Source organism: Lynx canadensis, chromosome F1 (assembly GCF_007474595.2).
Source record: "Lynx canadensis isolate LIC74 chromosome F1, mLynCan4.pri.v2, whole genome shotgun sequence".
NCBI lineage: Eukaryota > Metazoa > Chordata > Mammalia > Carnivora > Felidae > Lynx > Lynx canadensis.
In genome coordinates, this window is record NC_044319.2 from 21,754,969 (window position 1) to 21,779,402 (window position 24,434).

The window sequence follows — 24,434 nt, forward strand, 5'->3', positions numbered from 1 at the left end:
ACAATGAAAGTAAGAATAGATATCATTTATTTCAAAAGTAATGCGGAAAATATCATCAGCCAAGACTTGAATAAAGTCTTCTTCCCTGTCTGTTTAACTGCTCTGGTGCAATTTTTCTTTTACATATCCTAACATGAGTTGGAAAATAGACCCACTTTTTGTATTTTCTTACAAAGTTTGTGTAACTGGCACTGTTTCTTCCTTGCATGGTTAGCAGAGGTAAAACTCACCAAAAGAGTCATCTGGGCCTAGAATTTTCTTTGTGGCCAAGTGTTTTGACTAATAATCCAATTTCTCCATAATTTTATTATCTGTTGATACCTGCAACATTTATAGTGATAACCTCTTTTTCATTCTTAACAATCCTTTTGGGGGATTTTACTTTTTTATAAAATCAATTCTGAGAGATGTTTGCCAATTTATTCGTCTTTTCAAGGGACTAACTACTGCTTTGGTTAATCACAATTGTATATTTGTTTTCTATTTCATTAATTTTTTACTAACTAAGGTTTACTAACCTTCCTTTTACCACCGTAGACTTTAATTTGCTAATCTTGTTTCTAATTATTAGCATTACTGGTCCAATGACTGATTAAGACAATCTATAACCAATGATAAAAGTTTAAAGATTTATTCTTGTAATCTTAAACAAGACAAGGATAACCATTACCACCATTTCTATTCAACATTGTACTGTAAGTCATGATCATTCATAAACATGAAAAAGAAATGAAAGGTATAAAGGGTTAAAAGAAAAAAAAGAAAGAAAACTGTTATTATTCACAGATATTGTTGCTCATGTAGGACATCTAAAAGAATTTGCAGGAAAATAATGAGAATAAGAGAATCTAGTAAGGCAACCATATACAAATCTATACATAAAAATCAGTTGAGCTTTTATGCAGCAGGAACCAGCTACTATAAAATTAAATTTTAAGTAGATATAACTTTCATCAGCATTAAAACATTTTATCATCAAAATGCTTACTTCCAAAATATATACAAACTACTCCTACAAATCAATGAGAATAAGGTAGACAAACCAACAGTAAAACAGGTAAAAGAACAGAATAAACACTTAGCTAAAGAGGAAATTTAAATGGCCAACACAATAGGAAAACATGCTTAATCTTTTTATAACAATCAGCATTTTAAAACCACAGTGATAATACCACTATACAATCTCCAGATTGGCAAAAATTTTAAGCTACCAATAATACTATGTTAAAGATGTTGAGTCACAGGAACTTTTATTCATGGCAGACAGGAGTATAAATTGCATCGACTAGTTTGGAAAATTGTTTTCCATTACCCATTACAGTGGCCTTGGGTACACTAATTCCATTCTTAAAAGTTCAAGGATATGGTGCATCAGCATATACATGCAATAATGTCCTTCATCACATTATTCACAATTTTCAAAAATCAGAACTAGCCCAAATGGCCATAAATAGTTGAGTGAATAAACAAGTTGTGATATAATCATACAATGGAATATTATGCAAGAAAGAAAATAAACCAACCAACCATAGTTGGAACTTCATACAAAAAAAAATGAATGGATTTTAGAAACAAAGTTGAGGGAAAGAAGCAAGCCAGAAAAGAAAAACATGCAGTATGGTTGCATTTATATAAAATTCAAAAAGAGTAAATCTAGGGGCTCTGGGTGGCTTAGTTGGTTAAGCATCCGACTCAGTTTTGGCTCACTCATGATCTCACAGTTTGTGAGTTCAAGCCCCACATTGGGCTCTGCACTGACAGGGCGGAGCCTGCTTGGGATTCACTCTTTCTCCCTCTCTCTCTGCCCCTCTCCTGCTCCCTCTTTCTCAAAAAATAAATAAATAAACAAAAATTTTTTAAAAAGAGAGTAAAACTAAAATATATTCATTTTGGATGTATATACAACTGGTAAAGCAAGGAAACTTATCATAAATTAAGGATAAGGCTTACTTCTAAATAAAAGGGAGAAATTTATAATTGGGATGAAATAGACAAGAAGTTTCTGGAGGTGCTTTTTATGGTTTTTAATCTGAGTTGTGCACAGGTATTTGTTTTGTAACTATTAAATAGTAACTATGCTTTTTACACATTTCTATATGTGTTATACTTCATACCTTCAAACTGAGTTTAAGAAAATACTATACAAGATAGGCTTTAAGAATGGGTAGTAAAGTTTTGAGTATAACCACAAAAGAATAGAAATTAATGCAAAAAAAGCCAAGTCAGTCCAGAGGGTAAAAAATGGTCCTAGAAAAAGAAAAACAAACAAAAAGATAAGAATGCTAAAGAAATAAGCAGAGGGGACAAAAGACAAATAAAATGTTTAAAAATAAATAAGGTAGTAGAATTAGACCCAACTACATGACAATCAAAATAAACATAAAGGAACTTACATGAATATCATCAGTTAAAAGAAAGACATGGAAAGATTGGATTAACAACAAAAATAAAACCAAAATATAGTTCTGTGCTGTATATAAGAAAGAAAGTGAAAGTAAAAGGATAAAAAACGATGTACGGGGCAAATGTTAATCACAAGAAAACTGAGTTAGTCATGTTAATAAGAGATGAAATAGGCTGTAAAATAAGAAATGTTATTTGGAATAGATCATCAGAGCAGTGGTGGAACTTCACGCAGGGTCAAAAAGTTTCTTTTTCTACAAGTCAATGTAACAGGTCCAACATCTTCAGACTCTCTTCTTTTCAGTTAAGATGTCTATCCTAATAAAAAAAGCCACTGAGATTATATATGGCATGCATGTCACACTACCTTTGATTCATTCCCCACTCTTACACTGCCCTTCTCAAAATAGCCCTTAGAAATTCATTCTTCACATAAATGAATAGAAGAATTCTAAGAAGTGAAACACAGAGAATTCAAGTGAAACATGTTCACAACACCCACCAATAGGCTATTATTCTGTCATTGTCACTTAAAAGCAAAATGAAGAATCCAGACCAGTTTTTCTTGAAATTATATGTCTTAGAGACCCTATCATTTTTTTCTCACAAGTATTTCTGTTATAGAGCATGATGAAACTCCATGCTATCATTCATACTATGGAGAAAAGAGCACCAGTAACTATACTTTGAGGCCAAAAAAATCTTTAAGTTTTTGTCTTAATATAAGTATAATGAATACTAAGAAAAAAATTATATAATTATCCTAGGTAATAGGATATCATAAATAACTTCTCAAAATATAAGAGGAATAATTCAATTTTCAAAAATGAAGACAAATGAGCCAAAGCTATATTCTATGACTCAATAAATAAAACTTTTTTTTTAAAGTTTATTTATTTATTGGGGCTCTTGGGTGGCTCAGTCGGTTGAGTGTCCAACCTCAGCTCAGGTCATGATCTCCTAGTTCGTGAGTTTGAGTCCTGTGTCGGGCTCTGTGCTGACAGCTCAGAGCCTGGAGCCTGCTTCACATCCTGCATCTCCCTCTCTGTGCCTCTCCCACTTGTGCTCTGTCTCTCTTTCTCTCTCAAAAAATGAATAAACATTTAAAAAAAAATTTTTTTAAGTTTATTTATTTGTTTATTTAGAGAGTCCCAAGTGGGGAAGGGGCAGAGAGAGGGAGGGAAAGAGAAAATCCCAAGTAGGCTCCAGGCTCGGTGCAGAGCCTGATGTGGGGCCTGAACTCACAAACCATGAGATCATGCCCCTAGCCAAAATCAAGAATTGGACGCTTAACCAACTGAGCCACCTAGGCACCCCTACTTTCAAGACCCCTAAATCAACAATGATGCATCAGAAAAATACAAATAAGCTTAATAAAATCTCAAATATGACTAAAGTTATAAATAAAACGGGCAGTTAAAAATAGTGAAACATCGGGGCGCCTGGGTGGCGCAGTCGGTTAAGCGTCCGACTTCAGCCAGGTCACGATCTCGCAGTCGGTGAGTTCGAGCCCCGCGTCAGGCTCTGGGCTGATGGCTCAGAGCCTGGAGCCTGTTTCCGATTCTGTGTCTCCCTCTCTCTCTGCCCCTCCCCCGTTCATGCTCTGTCTCTCTCTGTCGCAAAAATAAATAAACGTTGAAAAAAAAAATTAAAAAAAAAAAATAGTGAAACATTAAGCCAGAGGCATTTATACAAAAACACTGGTAACCTAATCTGATGTTGAGACTATAATGCCCCAAGATGAATTAATGTGTGTTCCTGAAAATTCACATTTAGTAATAAAAGGCATCTGGAAAAAGACTAGCTGTCAAGCCAGAACAATTCTGGGACTTCCATTTCTATATGAAATTTTCATACCACTGTGAGACTATCAAAGGGTTCAAACCAGGATATTCAGACTCTGCTTTTAATGGCTATTTCTATATTGTAAACAAATGGCTCTAATTCTCCATTCATCAGAAAAATTTCAGGAATTAAAATAACTATTTTTATGAATTCTTATTTCAAAAATTTTTTAATGTTTATTTATTTTTGAGAGAGAGAGAGAGAGAGAGACAGAGCATGAGCAGGGGAGGGGCAGAGAAAGGGAGACACAGAATCCAGTGCAGGCTCCAGGCTCTGAGCTATTGGCACAGAGCCAGATGCGGGGCTCAAACTCACAAACAGTGAGATCAGGACCTGAGCCAAGGTCAGACGCTTAACTGAGCCACCCAGTCGCCCCTATTTTTATGAATTCTTAAGTTAGATAACATGTACTCCAAAATAGGAGCCTTCTGCCAATGTTTCCAGAAAAATTATATGCCTATGTAATTGCTCAGACTGCCTTAAGTTTCCAGTCATTCCCTCCTTTCACTTTCAGCTCTGTTTCAGCCATGAGCATAGGTTAGTAATAGCTCAGTAGCATTTTACATTTTTTGCTTAGGGCATCTTCTCTTGCTGTGGGCCCCAATCAAAGCTGTAGCTTTTCAGATCCTCCGGTAAATGGTCAAAGCAGGATACACAGGGTAGGTATATGTTTCTTTCAAGGCATGCCAATTATTAGGTCTCTTTCTTAGTGGTACAGGGCCAAAAGCACAGCAAGTTGTTTTTCTCTTTGGTGGAGATATCTTGGCATTTCCCAAATGCACTTTAATGTTACAGCAGGATCTGACATCAAGGTTGTCTGGTCTTTCCTTTTTCAAGGGGATCTGATAGTGTAAACAATCAGGTTAGGGAATTGGCTAAGGGATATGATCATGACTTTTTCTTTTCAAGGCTTAAGTAAGACCTCTGTTTATTGAACCAGGAGTTTTTGCTTTGTTTTATATTATGTGATTGTTCCACTCTCAATTTTTTCCTAGGGAACTCATTCATAATCTAGTAGTCATAGCCAGATAGCTCTTCCAGACAGGCCAGTCTGATGATAGTGCCAGGCCCACTGCCTATTATGGTCTTGCCTTATCTCTGCCACCCCCACGGTGCTTCTCATTTCCAATGCAATATTTCATGGCAGCATTTCTGGCCTATAGCTATTTTAAACAGATGTTTAAAAACAGATCTTTTAAAGATATTCATACTTCCTTCAACACATATTTCAGATGTTTGTTGAAGAGACTATGATCTAGACCCTCTAGATTTGCCCATTTTAATAATTTCTAAAATAAGATATTCTAACACTTAACATCCACCTTTCTCTGTTGAATGCATTTTTAAGTGTGTTTGTGTATGTGTGTTAACCAAAAATGTTAGAATCAACCCAGCTAGTCTATTTCATATAGAATCTCGGGTATGTGGACCATACTGACAGATTCAGTAAAACTAAAATCATGCTTTCTCCTTAGTCAAGCATCTAGAAAATCTAGTCTCATGTATATTTCCTACTTTAGAGTTAATGTACATTGGCATGTTCCTGACTGCCATTCTTTTGTTATATAAAATTTTACTTTCCAATATTGATTTTGGACTTTGGGGCATGCCAGGGTTTAATTCTAATTAATGGTCTAAGAGCGAAAAGATGTGGGGCATGAGAAAGACTGTTGACTTCTTTCTCAATGTGAACTATCTTCAGATGAAGGTATATAGGTACCTACAAGCATGAAAGAAAACAGTTTTCAGACAGGAGAGAGAGAAGAGTCACTTCTCTGTCAAGAAAAACTTTGGAGGTTCAAATTACTCTGATGCATCTAGATCATTTTTTTCCTAATGGATGCCTTAACTTTCACATAAGAAATCTAGCAAAGTTCTTTTTTTTTAATGTTTATTTATTTTGAGGGAGAGTGTGCATGGGCACGCACATAAGAGGGGCAAAGAGAGAGGGAGAGAGAGTCCCAAGCAGGCTCCATGCTGTCAGTGCAAAGGCAGATGCAGGGCTTGATCCCATGAACAGTGAGATCATGACTTGAGCTGAAACCAAGAGTCAGAGGCTTAACTGACTGAGTCACCCAGGCACTACAAGAAATCTAGCAAAGTTCTGGTACTAGTAATTAGTGCTCTCCACCAATTATTTCCAGTTCTCATTCTGGGAAAAATTGTACTTCTTTGCCCCCTCAAAGTTATGAAAGGCCATATGACTTCCTTTGGCCAAATATATTTGAGTAGAAGTGATGTCTCCCACTTTCCTTCCAAAAGCTTTAAGAGCCACTTCACAATTTGCCCCAATTTCTTTCCTTCCCTCTGCTACAGTCACCAGCAATGATCCATATAATGGCTCCTACATTAGCCTGTGTCCTGAAGTGAGGGGAGTGCAGAACACAGCAGCCAACCAACCTGCAATGGATTTGCAGTATGAGTGCTGCTTATTGCTTTAAACCAGTTAGACTATGGAGTTGCTTTGTTATCATAACCTGGCCTATCCTGACTGATACAACTCTGATAACAATCCAATAGGTACAAAATAGAGGAGATTCTTTCAACATTTTCATATAAATTCCTTGAGTTTAATTTTTTTAACATGTATTTATTATTGAGAGACAGAGAGAAACAGCTTGAGCAGGGGAGGGGTAGAGAGAGGGGGGACACAGAATCTGAAGTAGGCTCAAACTCACCCCCGACGCAGGGCTCAAACTCACAAACTGCGAGATCATGACCTGAGCCGAAGTCGGTCACTTAACCAACTGAGCCACCCAGGCGCCCCTAAATTCCTTGAGTTTACATCCACTTTTCCAAACTAGTACTTTAATATTTTGAGTCTACCAATTCCGTTGTCATTATTCACCCAATGCCATCAAGAGCCTCCCTATCCTGCCATCCTTGAATTCCTCACACTCTATATTGTTCCATGCAAGAAATTGTTCCAAGCCTTCACACTTTATCTTTTATTGAGATTTGTTTTTCCAGATGACCATAGGTCATAACTAGACTGTTTTATCAAAGGGTACCATACTTGATATCTCATTCTTCACTGATGATCTATGACCTGAGATTCCTCATCACTTAAATTTCTTGGTTGAAAGCAGAAGATGCTGACTCTGGCTAACCTTTAAAAAGGAAGTTTATTGGAAGGCTATTGGGGTCATGCAGATAAGATAGGAAGTTAGGGGACCAGACTTGGCATGGGAAAGAAACCAAGGGAGGTCTAGAAAATAAGGAATGAAGAATCAGGTGGAAACAATTATCCTAAGGCTGGCATAGCTGTTGCTGCCCTGATAGATGTCTGGTTATTCTCTCTGTCCTTACACCACTTGTCCAGAATTCAAATCTTGGAAGAAAATTTTCAATTAGAAGAACTTATATCACAAGCTCACCCACCAGCAGTTCCAGGGAGTGGGAGAGGAGTGGTCTGGCCTTTCAAGTTTCATTGTTAGAGGCATAGGCTTGAATTCCTTCCCACCATGGTTACACACGTTGGGAGGAGGCAAATCCCCCAAGAAATCAGGTTCTACTAGGGAGGAGAATGGATGCTAGGCAACAACAATACCAAAAAAGATAGCTGTCCATGAGAGAAGTGGGAAAAGGAGAGAATAATATGGTCCTTAATAAAAGAAAGTTTTATGGCTTCACTGTGTTACTAGGTTACTATAGGAACTCAGGAAGTCTTCACTTACCAAATGCATTTTTTTCCTTGCAGGATCATGTAGCTGAAGGCACTTTGGAATAATACAAACCTTAATTCAAACCATGGTCTGTCGTTTCCTGGATATTTGGGGGGGAAGTTCCTTAATTTCTTTGAATCTCTGTTACATCCTACAGTTGCCTGAGGATTCTGAGTGAATATATATGGAAGACTTGATACACACCCTGCACTAAACAAACATTAGTTTCCACCCCCTGTGTCTTCAGAGAAAAGGACCAATAAGGATGTGTGTGTGTGTGTGTGTGTGTGTGTGTGTGTGTGTGTATAGAGAGAGAGAGAGAGAGAGAGAATTATTTTAAGAAATTGGTAATTATTTTAAGGAAGATGCACTTATGGAGGCTGGTACGTCCAAAATCTTCATGGTGGGCTAGCATGCTGGAAACCCAGAGAAGAGCCGATACTGCAGTATCTGACGAGGTCAGATACTTTTGCTCTGAGGAGGTCAGTTTTTTGTTCTATTCAGGCCTTCAACTGACTGGGGGAGGCCTACCCACATTGTGGAGAGCAATCTGTTTTACTCAAAGTCCACTAATTTAAATGTTAATCTCATCCAAAAACATCTTCACATAAACATCCAGGATAATGTACGACCGTATATATACGAGCACAGTGGTACAGCCAGGTTGGCATATAAAAATTAACCATCATACCATGAGAGATGCTATAATTCAGGAAAATAGTCTTCCTTCTTTCTCTGCATTCAGTACAGTATTTTTTTTAAGGCTTTTAAAACCAGTTGAGCAAGGGATGTCTGAGACTGGGCATATAGCAATGGTGGGGATGGCAGATGTGGGCCATTAAACAATAGATCCCAGAAGGTAAGTACTCAAGCTTTAGAAGAGGCTCATCCTTAGGGCACAGTCCTCTGCAGACCCCTTTCTCCCCTCAATGATAACCTTCACCAACACCAACTCCTACAGCAACTCTTGAACCTGATCAAGAATGAGCTGATCATCTGCAAGCTTGTGACTGTCCACTCCTGGAACAATGCCAGAATAGTACTTTGCCCCACTATAGGGCAAGCATGTGGACACAGATAAGCAAAGTGTTTACTTCCAAAATTCAAAAGCATGAGGATGACATAGATGATAAAGATAAGATTTCTGCAAAGACTTCTCAGAAGATAGATTGAATGCAAGAAGACTAATGGCTATATGTAACATGGCACATACCTAGAGATGAATAAATGTTGAGAATCAAGATTCTCATGAAACACAGCCTCAAGGCAGGCTGAAGGCAGATAGAGCACACAAGAGTCTTTTGAATGGGAGCCTGGGTGGCTCAGTGAGTTAAGCGTCTGACTTCACCTCAGGTCATGATCTCGCAGTCTGCGAGTTCGAGCTCCATGTCGGGCTCTGTGCTGACAGCTCAGATCATGGAGCCTGCTTCCAATTCTACTCTGTTTCTCTCTGCCCCTTCCCTGCTTTCTCTCTGTCTCTCTCTCAAAAATAATAAACATTAAAAAAAATTTTTTTTGAATGGCCATGCTGAGGCTATCTGTACTGCAATGAAGAGCAGCTACAGACCAAGAAGGGAAAGATCATCCAGACTCTGACCACGAAAGAAGAAACTAGGAAATAAATTTCCTGTTTCATCTGTACATAGTGGCTTCATTAACAATAGATGATCTCCCAAAACCCAAGCCTTTATCTGGGGAAAAATGGCTAAAGAAAAGAAACAGAACATCTGAGGAATTTGATAAGTGATCAAAATAACATCATTAAATGAAAATTAATGTAATATTTACATTTAATTGTAAGAAATTGTTATTATTTGACCACTTTTAACCTACAAAAATGGCAAAAGTGCTAAGAGTCAAGGTGAAGCCAAGGTACCATCAGTAGACAGGCAAACCCTGTCCTATAAGTTATTATATCACCATTCTAAATCCAAAGAAATATAGTTGTTAGTTCTGAAAGGGAAGCAGACTTGAAAATGTTACTACTGACAATTCAAAATTATAAAATCGGGGCCTTGAGATCAACAGAACAGCTAGTAAAAATGGTGCTGATGCAAAGTACAATACATATCACACACACTCATGCAATAGAAAGAACTCTTTCTCTTGCAAGTGGAAAGTTGTTTTAGCTAAGCAAGGACTAGACTCTGTGGGCAAGGATTAGGGGTTGGGAAGAAGCATACATGCACATGTATATGTACATGTACGTGTACAGGTGTGTTTTGTGAGTGTATATGTAGGGGTATGTGTGTTTATGTGTGTAGGTGTATTATGTGTGTGCACGTGTACATGGGTAGCTATGTATGCATGTGTATGTGTGTATAAGTGTAGGTTTACCATGCTGACAACACGGAGCCTGTTTGGATTCTCTCTATCATCTCACTGTGCCCCTCCCACTCACTCTCTCTGTCTCTTTCCCAAATAAATTTTTAAAAAGTGTAGGTTTAGATATAGGTGTGTGTCAGGTCAAATTTTCTAGTCATGATATTTACAATATTACAAATAAACCTTAGACTTTATCATCTTATTACTGTAGGTCTAAGTGCTGTCTTAACTTGGTATGTGTGAGGATATTTTTTCCAGTCATGATATGAATGAGATTCCAAAGAGGAGAAGGCTTATGCCTCATTTTTCCCATTACTGTAGGTCTAGTGCTGTGCTAAGGTCTCCCATGGACATACAAGGCAGTTGCAGAATTGAGTCTCTCCCTTACAGATGGGAAACAGACTGTATCTGAACCAAGTCCATCTTCCTTCTTTCACCTTCTCCTTGCCATTTCTTTACTTCCTCTTTCCCTCCCCTCCTTTCCATCACATGTTGGCTGCCCTAAGGGAAAAGTTGCTCCTGCTCCAGGTAACTAATGAGTTTTGCATCCTCTCCCTCGGCCTGTGGCTTCTGGAAGCTGATGCACTGGTTCCTCACAGTACATGAAACCTGATGAGATTTACCAGTTTAACTGCTTTACCAGTTGTTGTTTTGTTTTGTTTTGTGCTCTTTCACACAGCTTTCAATTTTTCTCAGTTGTATATATTCCTTTTAATTAAGGAAGCTTGATACATAAAGTGTTAAATTGATCAAGTACAAAACTGAAAGGTTTGACTCTAAGGAATTCTTAAAAACAGCATCATATGTTTCTCCAAAGCACTTATTATCTAAGATTATTACTTCACAAAGATCTTTTAAGCTTTGCAAATATCACTCACAGACCAAAAGATTAGACTCAGGAAAAGAGAGAATGGACAAAGTCCAAGAAAATACCCTTGATCTGGATAACGCTACAATGTTTTGGAAGCAGTACAAAGAAAAATGCATAATACTAGTATTGTACTACAATGCCCAGATTATGAGTCTGATTATTGCATTAATCATCTCATTTTCAATTCAGACTATTAAGGGGATATTTTACAAAAATGAATTTGATTAATTTGAAGTCTAACAAATTCAAAAGAGGCAAACTTTAACTCGACAAGTATTTAGCATGTACTATATGCCAACGTCTGTGAGAAAAAGAAAATTAGTATAAGGGAGTAAGGCTTTAAGGAGTTCAAAACATTTTCTGGGATGTAGAAATTCCAATTTTGGTAGCAGCCCTATGAAGCCTTGGTTCACAAAGTTTCACTAAAGCTAGACATTCCAACATACTTAACTCATGGCTTTGGAGACTGCTTTTAAAAAAATCTATGCCAGGAATATGCACACACCTACGAAATTAACAAGGGAAGTAGCCATCAAAGAAACCTGTGGACCCCTGCTTGGGTTCTGCAAATATTGAGAAAACAACCACCTTGAGTTCAGGGAGGACAGAAATGAGTATTCTCTGAACCAGTCTGTCTCAACATGCAGGCGTTCCAACCCCAAACCTGCTCTCACAGCTCCCCTTTCTGTGGTCATCATGATCCTAGATCCCAGATCACATGGCCAACACTGTCTCCTTGAAAATCAGTTGCCTCTTTGGCAAGCAGGCTAGCAGTACTTGATTTTATCTCTACAAGTTTCAGAACATGAGGACCTATTCAAGTAGATCCTTTCCCTTCTGATTCCACGGGTTCCCATCACAGCACACAGTTCTATATGAATGAGCATGCATTCATTGTTGGAAATTTGACGCTGGAGGTAAAGAAACAGAGACGCCCTGCTGCCTACTCAATAAAATGATATTGTTCTCCCTGAATAAATAGAACAAAAGAAACTGAAGATTTGACTTTCATCCCTGAGGATCCTACATATAGAGGAGAAAACCATACATATAATATGAAAGAGCCCAAGGATAATTAGAGAAACAAGAAATGATAACATTGTGTTGAATAAAAAGTGCTGCGGGGAAGGGGTTAAAAGAATAACCAAAATGGTATGAAATGAATATGAGAAAGCTTCCTGGAGGAAAGAACATGCATTCAAGGTAAAAGAAATGGAATGGACAAGGAGACATGGAGACAGAATTCCTTAAGTTTTAGGCAATCTTAATTTTTATATTTTTGACAGGCATATAACAGTTTTAGAATAAAACGAGTTCTGGAAAGGTATGTTTATTTATGTATACACCGGTTTGATTCGATGGCAAAGTAAAATGCAGAATTTTGATTCCGAGTAGTAGTTTTGGTTATGAATTCCAGATTTTAAATGAAATCAGCATTGGCAACCTGTAAGTCTAAACTCATAAATGTCATTAAACTTATAGCATTGACACAACCTTAATTTGGGAAAAATGCCTGGACTTTGCCTTTTGATTTAAAAGTAATATTTTACTTTTCTCTCTTCTTTTTTAATAGTAACTTTAAAATCTAACAAATATTTATATTGTATGTTTTGGGAAAAACAAATGGTTATACCAGAAGAACAAATTTCACCTTACGATATGAATAAATACTGTAATGCTTAGAACAAAGTGAGGTTGCACAGCCACGGGATTGAATAAATCTTCATTACTGGAAATGTCTAAAAATGGACTAGGCAAAAACTTAGAAGAGTCAAATGAATTTTTAAGCTCCCTTCTCACTTTGATTTCAAGATTCTGTAGCTCTAGCTGAGAGCTTTCCGTATGAACAATCTCCTTTATTATGCAGTCTTCAGTAGAGGTAAAAAATTCTGCTTTATACCAGCAATGAGTTACAGCCAGGGATTCATGGCACTGCCTAGCATTTCACAAAGTTTGACTCTGGGGGCATATATATTACAGTATCTGGAATATTTACCAAACTTTTAGATTTCTAGGTCCCACTTTAGACCTACTGAAGAATCTTTACAAGTGAATCCCAGAAATCTACTTATTTAACAAGCTTTCCAAGTGACTGATACAATACTATAATTTGTAAACCACTGCCCTAATCCTTAACATTTCTACTGAAAAGGCAGATCAGTAAGGCCTATTTACAGTCATGACTGCAGTTATATAGTCATCTGTTCCTTAAGGAGTGAGTTAAGCTTACAAGTATCTCAAACAATTTTAAGCATCCAACCACCTTTGGAAAGTAAACTTATTGCATGTAAAACGTTCCTTGACCTTTTCTTTACAAGAGGCAATTTTTATTTTCATGGGCATTACAGTCACTAACAGTAATCTTTCTCAACAAAGAACATTGAGTGAATAAGGCCTCAGTTATCAGCAGTGTCTGGTTAAGACTCAAATGTATAAATATTTTAGCCTTTTTCATTTCTATTTGATGTTGGAAAAGAATACAGTATTCAGATCACATTTACAACCTAAACCACAGAATACGATTTAAGAAATGCAAGGGAATTATGTTACTTACCTCCATTTTACTATAAAAATATTAACTATTTGGTTGCATTAACAAACCACTACCACTTTACCATCTGTCCTATGATTTATAATAACAACTGCAAATGTGAGGATTCTAGAACCTCACCATTTTTCCCACTATAATTCTTCTTAAGTACATGCCAAAGATTTAATTATAGCATAATGAAAATATAGAATAGTAAAAACCTGGCTAAATTAGGCTAATTGAGGGAAAGCTAATCCAAATTGATAAAAAGATTAATCATTAAGGCATTTATAAAATATGATTTCCAATAATAGATATGACATCTCATTTTAAGTGTGAAATACTAATAGTGAGCATACATAACCTTTTTAGATAGAGTAAAATAATTAATATTATACTTTTTGTAAGTTAATATTAAGTTTTTTGTAAATACTTTCTACAAATAGACCAGGTCCAAATCCTATCTGAATTAACACAAATTCCAAATCAAAGGATTTGATTTATCTATTTATCTGTCTTTTAGGTTTTGAGAGTCAAATTATCATATATGTTAGTTACCTTTCATGCCTGCCTTAATTTATCTTCTAAGGACTTTTTTTAAAAATTAGGATAAGATTCTAAAATTCCCTTTAAACAGAAAATGCAATTTCATTTTTAAAGCACTTTCTGTAACAAAACTCTTGGGTACAAATTAAACATAATGAGCATTTAAGGTTACAAAATCTTCCCATGAAAACATTTGGAAAGGTCCCTTCAATTTATGAGAGTACATTTTGCCAAAGTTAGGAAGATCTTAAAATTTACAGATTCTAAGTTTTAATTGGCTACTGAAAGCCAAGCCTCACTTCTTCTAGAAAAAGAATAGGTTTTAATTTGAGGGGATAAACAAAATCAGAAGAGAAAATAATTATTCATAGGAAATACTGTATTAGAACCCCATTTCAGAGAGAACAGAGCAGTAAAAGAGTATATGTTTTGTGAGAGGTTTGTTAACTTGATTTAACTACATAGACATCACAGAGCTGATACAGGAGCAGAGAGTTAGTAAGATGGTGGAGCTTGATGTGGTCGACAAAATAACACCTCAGAGGGATAAAGCCCTTGTTTATAGCCTTATTCTGTAGCTTGACAGTTGTTATCACTTTGGACAAGTTACATAATCTCTCTAAGCCTCAGTTTCTCCCTTTGTAAATGGGGATGAATCATATCTACGTTCTAGGGTTTTTATGGAGACTAAATGCAATAATAGTTGTAATGCAATTAGTACCATAACAACTATATATGAAGCCTTCAATATCTATTAACCGTTACAGATTATAATATATGTTCTTGTGTATGAAAACCTCGGGAAAAAAGTGTAAAGATGTACCAAGACAAGTTGGTACTAACTTCTGAGAGATAAAAATGGATTCTAAACAAATTCATGTAATTGAACCTTATGAACACTATGTAGTCACTGAAATTCATTTTCAAAGAATAAATAACATGGGAAATAGTGATGATATGCTAAGTTAAAAAAAAAAAAGCAGGACACAAAACAACAGATTCTATGAAAAATGTGTGCATAGAAAAGAGTATTGGAACAAAATTTCTGAAGGTGCACAGTGGTACCTCTCTGGGTGCATTACGGATAGCATTACATATGCCCTGATTTCTATCATCCATGGTCATTCTCCTTCTGATATACTCCTGTTCACTCATGTTCTTTTAAAAGTATTGAGTTTTGGAGCCCCTAATTGAACATAATATTACATGTGTATTTTAATACAACAGGATGACCATATACTGTGATCTGATTACTCTTTAGAAAACCAAAGATGCAATTATTATTGAGCATTTATTGAGCACCTACTCTGTGCCATTCACTGGGGACAGATTTTTCCTTAAGGAATCTACAGTCTGGTAGAGGACAGAGAAAAAGTATGATGAATATTCTTAAAGAGTATACAAGATACTATAGAGGCACAGTTGAGCGCAGTCAACTCTTTTTCTTAGATTAGGGGTACATCAGCTGAATTTTGACACACGAGTAAGAATGGCTTTAATTTCACACCCGTTAAGTGTGATGCATGTGAAATATTCTTATGGAACTGTCCAGTAATCAGTGGGATACATGAGAGTAGAGAGCAAGAAAGAGTTTTGGGATGGAGATGAGAATTTGAGCACCACCAACACAGGTGATAGTTAAAGCCATGAGAATGCATGAAGTGGGTAAAAGTAGTCATGAAGAAAAAAGCAGAAATATGATCCAGAAACAGAAAAAAGACAATACCCTCAAAAACAACATTAGTTAAGGGATGTAGAAAGCAAGAGGGGTCCATGAATAAAGGCTGAAGAGAAATGACTAGAGATGCAAAATAAAGAACAAAACAGCTGAAAAGGAAGCTTTGGATGGAGTTTTTATTTATTTTTTAATATGAAATTTATTGTCAGATTGGTTTCCATACAACACCCAGTGCTCATCCCAACAGGTGCCCTCCTCAATACCCTCTCTTCCCTCCCACCCCCCATCAACCCTCAGTTTATTCTCAGTTTTTAAGAGTCTCCTATGGTTTCCTCCTTCCCTCCCTCTCTAACTTTTTTTCCCCCTTCTCCTCCCCATGGTCTTCTGTTAAGTTTCTCAGGATCCACATAAGAGTGAAAACATATGGTTTAAAGAAGGAAAGGGGTCAGGGGCGCCTGGGTGGCGCAGTCGGTTAAGCGTCCGACTTCAGCCAGGTCACGATCTCGCGGTCTGTGAGTTCGAGCCCCGCGTCGGGCTCTGGGCTGATGGCTCAGAGCCTGGAGCCTGTTTCTGATTCTGTGTCTCCCTCTCTCTCTGCCCCTCGCCCGTTCATGCTCTGTCTCTCTCTGTCCCAAAAATAAATAAACGTTGAAAAAAAAAATTTAAAAAAAAAAGAAGGAAAGGGGTCAATGGCACTAGATGTCTCCAGTAAGCTTAGACAAAAAACTAATTCATTGGATACAGAGGCAAGGTTCTTTTGGGTGACATTTGTCTCAGCAGTTTCAGTGTATATCTCTGTGAATACGTGTGCATGTATTGTTGTGGGGGTGCGAAGGTAGAGGCTGAGGGCACTAAATTTAAAAACGAATGAGGATAGAGAGCATAAACATTCAATTCATAGAAAGAAAATACTGATGGAAAACATGCTATGTATAGAAACTGACCTCTCTAATGGCCAACAGGCACATGAAAAGATGCTCAACGTCGCTCCTCATCAGGGAAATACAAATCAAAACCACATTCAGATCACCTCACGCCAGTCAGAGTGGCCAAAATGAACAAATCAGGAGACTATAGATGCTGGCGAGGATGTGGAGAAACGGGAACCCTCTTGCACTGTTGGCGGGAATGCAAACTGGTGCAGCCACTCTGGAAAACAGTGTGGAGGTTCCTCAAAAAATTAAAAATAGACCTACCCTATGACCCAGCAGTAGCACTGCTAGGAATTTACCCAAGGGATACAGGAGTACTGATGCATAGGGGCACTTGGACCCCAATGTTTATAGCAGCACTCTCAACAATAGCCAAAGTATGGAAAGAGCCTAAATGTCCATCAACTGATGAATGGATAAAGAAATTGTGGTTTATATACACAATGGAGTACTACGTGGCAATGAGAAAGAATGAAATATGGCCCTTTGTAGCAACGTGGATGGAACTGGAGAGTGTGATGCTAAGTGAAATAAGCCATACAGAGAAAGGCAGATACCATATGGTTTCACTCTTATGTGGATCCTGAGAAACTTAACAGAAACCCATGGGGGAGGGGAAGAAAAAAAAAAAAAAGGAGGTTAGAGTGGGAGAGAGCCAAAGCATAAGACTCTTTTTTTTTTTTTAACGTTTATTTTTGAGACAGAGAGAGACAGAGCATGAATAGGAGAGGGGCAGAGAGAGAGGGAGACACAGAATCTGAAACAGGCTCTAGGCTCTGAGCTGTCAGCACAGAGCCCGACGCGGGGGTCAAACTCACAGACCGTGAGATCATGACCTGAGCCGAAGTTGGACGCTTAACCGACCAAGCCACCCAGGCGCCCCCATAAAAGACTCTTAAAAACAGAACAAACTGAGGGTTGATGGGGGGTGGGAGGGAGGGGAGGGTCAGTGATGGGTAATGAGGAGGGCACCTTTTGGGATGAGCACTGGGTGTTGTATGGAAACCAATTAGACAATAAATTTCATATATTGAAAAAAAAAAAGAACCTGACCTCTCTAACATATTAATAATGCAAGTTAAAATCAGATAGCAGGTTTGCTGACCACGTGAACAAAATATTCCTCAAAATAACCTCCTATGCTGGCCAGGGTGCAGTGAGACAGCACGTACTACTGGCAAGAATATGACATAATTCCCCATTTTTCCTTTTATGTTCCTGCTGTAACTGATCTCCCCTTCCTTTGCGGCCTCACTGTATACTACCTACAACATTTCATATTTCTCATATTCTTCATGTGTAATTCTCCCTCTAGCTGGCTTACAAGGTTTTTGAGGATAGACACCCAGTTTGACTAATCCCTGTTCTCACAGTGTCTAGTTTCCATCACGGTGCGTGACTCATGGTAAGAACCTGAGAGATGATCGGCAAACAAATTGATAAGAACCCAAGTTCCTGTTTTGATACATGTTATTTTAGCTAAAATTGGTAAAATTCACCCTAATTGTGAATGACATAATTCAAAGAAAGAAGCCAGAAGTGGTTTCCTTTATGAAATTCCGATAGTGTCTGTGTAGTCAGATATAAAGGTAGGGACATATACTATGCATATTGTGCATATCTACAAACATTTATGCTGTCCTGACCTTCCTTCCATGTTGTTATTTTAATTCTCTCAACGTAAGTATTTGCATTTATTTAAGTCTCCATTTATCCCCTCATAATCCTTTGAATATAAATTTTAAAAACTATCCAGAGCCGCCTAGTCAATCTAAGACAGTCAGAGCCACTAATATTCAGCTAAGCATGACTAAAGCTGTGTCTAACAAGTTTATTGAAATCTATGAAAACGGAAAAAGTATAAATCCACTTGGTATTTGAAGTGGGAAAGTAAAATATGAGTAGGCTTTAAAGTGTATTTTTAATGTGCTTCATATTTCCTAAACTGTAATTTTAATGAATCATCAGAAATTATTGTGTCTGTATGTACTATTCAGGGAATCTCAGGGAAAGTACAGTCATCACTGGGCCCACAGGAAAACAGGTACAAGATTTTATGATACCTCTTCTGTGTGAGCCAAAGTACCCCCACTGTCAGCATTTTCTGGTGTTACTCTTTTAGGATGGATCAACATCACCTGGAGAGTGAACCAAGCCAGCTTTTCAAAGAACTTCTCAACTTTCTTTAAATATGCTAACACTGCACTATCATTCCTTTGCTTGCTCATGAAATACCAAAATGAAGACAATTTCTCTAATTATGTATTACTATCCTTTATATGCGAAATCAGTGATACTCAACCAGAGGCAATTTTGCCCTCCAGGGGACACTGGCAAGATCTGAAGACATTTTTGGTTGTCACAATTTAGGGTGAAAAGGAGGGTTGCCACTAGCATCTAGTTGATAGGGGCCCGGGATGCTGCTAAACATTCCATAATATACAGGATAGGCCCCCACAATAAAGAATTATCTAATCCAAACCACCAATAATGCTACAGTTAAAAGCATTCTAATGCTATGGTTAAAAGCATCCACCCTCTGCTAAATGGTAGAATGTGTAAAACTTTCAGAGAAAGTTGAGGCACAATGAAGCTACCACCCCTTTCATGAGGTTTTCTTGGATTAACCCACAATGACAACTTCACAGATTGGATTTTCCATAATTTAGGTTTCATTTGATGGTGTCCTATCTCAAAGAATTTTTGAGGAATCATGTTCTTATTCACTACTGATACTTTCTTCTTCTTCTTCTTCTTCTTCTTCTTCTTCTTCTTATTCTTATTCTTCTTCTTCTTTCTTCTTCTTCTTTTTCTTCTTTTTCTTCTTCTTCTTCTTCTTCTTCTTCTTCTTCTTCTTCTTCTTTTTGTAATTTGACAAATTTGTTCTGTGACAAAACTGTTAGGGAGCTTTATAAATCAAAAGACTCACTACTTAAGTTACTTTCTCTTTCTAAACTAGCTCTTTTTTAAAACTTTTCCAGGATATCTATTGTAATACTGCTTTCATAGATAATAATTTCTGAAGTGGGAAGGAATAACTAATTATCCCATTGTTTTTCCAGCTAAACTATTTGGGTAATATTTCTAGTAACCCATATTGCCAACATCCATTGTTTGGCCATTTTACTTAGAATAAAAACAAAGAGGCTATGATTTTTGGCCTTGGATCAATCATGTAATTCTCCTTCTATTTAAAGTTTGAAGATTTGGCTTGTTATTTCTAATGCCAGGAATTCACACCCCCATGAGCCAGGAGTGGTAGGAATAGGAGATGGGGGGGTGGGAGGAACAATTTTGAATTAAAGACAACAGTTGAATAGAATTCATTAGCAATAGTCTTATGAAATAAGTGATTTCCTTGGAAAAGAAAGGAATTTTAATAGTTCACTGCCATATTGTCATTTTTTTTTCCTGATTCTTGAGGGTCCTTTAGTATGTTTGTCACGTACAAACATTGAAACAGTGAGCACATATGGAAGGGTATAAATTGTTATACAAAATGATATGAAGGCTTGCAAAAGAATTATTTTCATTATTTTTTCATTAAAAAAAGCTAGATAGATAGCCAGGTTACTTGGTGGTACATTTTAAGAAAGGAATGGTCATGACAGAAAGATCTGAATTTTGAATTTTTGCCTAAGACAAAGGGGGATGATGATGTGGTAAAGAAGTCACTAGCAGAAGCCAGCTAGATCTTAGTTTTAATACTGAACTCAAAACGATCTTTCCGTTACTTCCATAGAGCTTTCCTTCTGAAGCAACACAAACCCAATCCAATCTGTCTTCAACAGAAAATTCCTTCAGACACTTGAAGATAGCTGCCCTGTTCTTCCCAAATATTCTCTTTGAACACGTTTTGACACATAAAATATCTATTCTAACACAGGGAAAATTCAGATAGCCAACACTGTATGATGCTAATGCCTGAGTATAACCCAAGTGTGAGCAGTCTGTCTTTTAAGATCTAAATATAATTTGACTGGACCTGACTCCAATCCCTATATTTTGAATCGTGTCTCCTCTAGCTGTCTTCAGGGATTTATAAATACAGAGAAGAGTTGAAGACTCTTTCTCTTGGTTATCTCTGGCTCAGAGCTTATGTTTTCAGTAAATATTCAGTTTTACTTAACTATCACCTGTGGATGTTCTCTTTCTCTTCTGTCTTCAGCACTAACTCAAACATGAAACAGATCTTTGTCCTACATTTTCCCAAAACCAATCACATAAGGCATTTTTGGTTGTATCAAACTTTACTGTAGTTTGGGGGGCAACAGAGGATGCTTACAGTACAGGAATGCAAATGACTGAAAATTATATAGTAGGCATCTCTGTAAAATTATAGAGTACACATTATTGTTTTTAAAAGTCCCTTAGCCATTCTGTTAGGTCCTCTGCCCTTTTAAACACACTTCCATAGATTTCCTCCATTCTTTTAGCTCCAGCATTGACATGTTATACAGTCTTAGCTTGAATTCCAGCTTGTCTCATTACCTCCTGTAGGACAGGGTCTGGTTTCAGCACATTTGCATTATCAATGGTACCACTGTTACACTGGTCAACCTGGTCAAAACCACCTTAGTGTATCCAGGTGTTCCCTTCTTTGTCATCAAGCACTGTCCACTCATACTTCATTTTTTTTAAACGTTTATTTATTTTTGGGACAGAGAGAGACAGAGCATGAACGGGGCAGGGGCAGAGAGAGAGGGAGACACAGAATCGGAAACAGGCTCCAGGCTCTGAGCCATCAGCCCAGAGCCTGACGCGGGGCTCGAACTCACGGACCGCGAGATCGTGACCTGGCTGAAGTCGGACGCTTAACCGACTGCGCCACCCAGGCGCCCCTGTCCACTCATACTTTAAATTATGACTTATTAATGTAACCCCATCCCTCACTTGCGAAGGTCAGATTCCTTTCACCACATACATGGATTTGCTTTCAGTCTTTGTTTGATGGAAGCTCTCATACCACCTCCAGGTTCAGTTTCTGAAGACAGGACATTCATAATTCTACCTCTGCTCCAAATCTCTGACCAGACCTTGCTGGGTTAAGTTCCACCTTTGTTAGGACAGTACCATATCATGTTGCTTCTCTACAAAATCAACTAAACTCAATACCAAACCACTATTTTCTTATTAGGCCTCCTCCAAGAAAACACATATTTCTGCTTCCATACCTTTGTTCATAATCCTCCCCCTCCCCCCCCCCACCGCATGTTTGTTTGCTAGGACTACCACAACAAAGTCACACAAAATGGGTGGTTTAAACAACAAAATGTATTTTCTTGCATTTCTAGAGGCTAGCATCTCCGATTCTTATAAGGACATCAGTCATATTGAATTAGGGCCCACCAAATGACTGATTTTAACCTTATCTCTTTAAAGTCCCTATCTTCAAGCATAGTCACATTGTGAGGTACTGGGGGTTAGGACTTTAATGAATTTGGAGGGATACAATTCAGTCCATAACACCCGTCCCGTCTTAAGTTTTCTTCCTCCTCCCCCTCTCCAAATCACAATCAATATTTAAAGTTACATTCAAATTCTATTTCCAGTCCTACCACCTAATCATTATAATTAACTCCCTCTCTTCCTCTAAGCTCTGACTTCATTCACTTTGGCATTTGTATGGTTTTACCTTCCTGGGTGTATATCTATCTCCAGAAAGTTCAAACTCTTTTAAACTAAGTTGTTGGTAAGTGTTTACTGAATATGGATTTAAAACTCAACAAGATTGGGGCATCTGCCTAGCTCAATTAGTAGAACATGCAACTCTTAATCTCAGGGTTGTGAGTTCAAGGTCCACATCGGGTATGAAGCCTACTTTAAGCAACAACAACAACAACAACAACAACAACTCAACAAGATTGACTTTCTTCAATCTGAATTGTCTGTTTTTCAAAAGAACTTTTCTGAGTCTTATTTACTATGATATTGCTTTCATAGATGTGGATACATTTCTAGGTAGGAAAGAGTCACTACTCTGTTACCAACTAAAAAGCAATGATTCAAATTTTTGAGAAGAAAAATTTCCCCTTTGTATAAGCATATATGACACCTCTCCCCTAATTCTCAAAAGAATCTTAAACTCTCTGTCTTTAATATTTCCCCCTGTCTTAAATAGCTCCTTTAAACATATTTCTTCCCAGCATCCCTGTGACCAAGTACCATAAAACACAGGGTAAGCATCTCACTCAAATTCTTTCTTATGCATTGGACTCTGACACTTGAAAGTCTTTTAACTTGAAAAATTCAGCATTTACTTCATGAATATAATGCAAACTAACATTTACATAAATGCAAACAGCATTTATGGGTACAGTACATTCAAATTGGCTTACCTATATTCTCTCATTTAATCCCAAATAACTCTGTGAATGCATACTATGATTCCTCCCCTTTTGTATTTGAGGAAACTAAGGCACAAAGTTAAGTAACTTTCCCAAAATTTGTGGTGGGTTAAGACAAAGTAGTCTGACACTACAACAAAATGGCTTAACTACTATGTTTGGTTCCATCTACAAATAGGAAAGACATTGTTCTCTGTCTCTCTCCATCTCTAGTATTCTTTTTTAAAATCTAAGTTTTAGGGGTGCCTGAGTGGCTCAGTCGGCTAAGCACCCAATTCTTGATTTCAGCTCAGGTCTTGATTTCAGGGTTGTGAATGCAACCCCTGCATTGGGCAGGAAGTTGAGAAGCCTACTTAAGCATACATACATACATATATACATAAATTCTAAGTTTTAAATTCATAATTACAAATTATTTTCCTAATGTAAATCACATATTGTTTTGATAAGGATTTTCAATCGTAGACAAGTATTTTTAAGTATATTTGTTCTCTTTAATATTTTTGCCTTGTGTTTCAAAATTCGAGCAGTGTGTATGAAAAAAAATTGACTCTATTTTCAAGTTCTTGTGCTATGTGGTTTCTTGGGCTGTTGGTAAGCAGTTTTCAGGTTTAAGGTCAAAACAGACAGCTGCCCTGTGTGTGATTATGCTGCCCTCACCTGACAGAAATTGTGTACTGCAAGTAGAATGGACTCCTAGCAGAGACCATGAAGTCCCAACTCAGAGGAGCTGAGTATCTACCTAAGAGTTCACTGACCACTTTCAAGCCACTTTACCTGTAACCCTGAAAAGCCTGTGAAGTTTTCACATGTCCTTAGTTTACTTCACAGAAGAAATATACCAAGTGGGAGACTATTCAGTTAGTGAAAATATTTATAACTCTATGTATTATATAGGTATTACATACATCTATAATTTGATAGTAGGAAATATAAAAAATGTTCTCCCTGTGAACTCAACATACTAATAGAGGAAGTCAGTGTGTTACCATGAACATAATTTTTTAAAAAACTGGAAAATTCTTGAAATTTCTGCAGGGGTGTATGTAATTTACTTATTTAATTATACAACCTGTAGGCCTGCCATTTTTAAATCTTCTTAATATTAATTTTGGAACATGTAACTTAGAACATTAAACTTAAATCCTATATTCATAAGTATGGAAACTTTCTGTGTCGATTAACTAGAAAGGTACGGTCTACTTCCTCAACAACACCCAACATAGATCTCCAAAAGTGTTCTCTTTCTCTCCTTGATAAACAATCTGTTGGCTTGCAAAGGCAGTGGCTAA

The 24,434-nt window shown here is 37.3% G+C and overlaps 1 protein-coding gene across 3 annotated transcripts in view; it reads left to right on the top strand.

Moving 5' to 3' along the window:
* PDC (phosducin) overlaps positions 1 to 24,434 on the top strand; it is a 119,071-nt gene that overhangs the window by 32,219 nt on the left and 62,418 nt on the right. The window contains exon 3 of one of the 3 annotated variants that reach the window (XR_003966040.1): positions 7,949 to 8,018. The exons of the other annotated variants lie outside the window; for them this stretch is intronic. The gene's annotated coding sequence lies outside the window, so the exon portion shown is untranslated. Of the gene's footprint in view, positions 1 to 7,948; positions 8,019 to 24,434 lie in introns of those variants that run through there. 3 annotated transcript variants of the gene reach the window in all.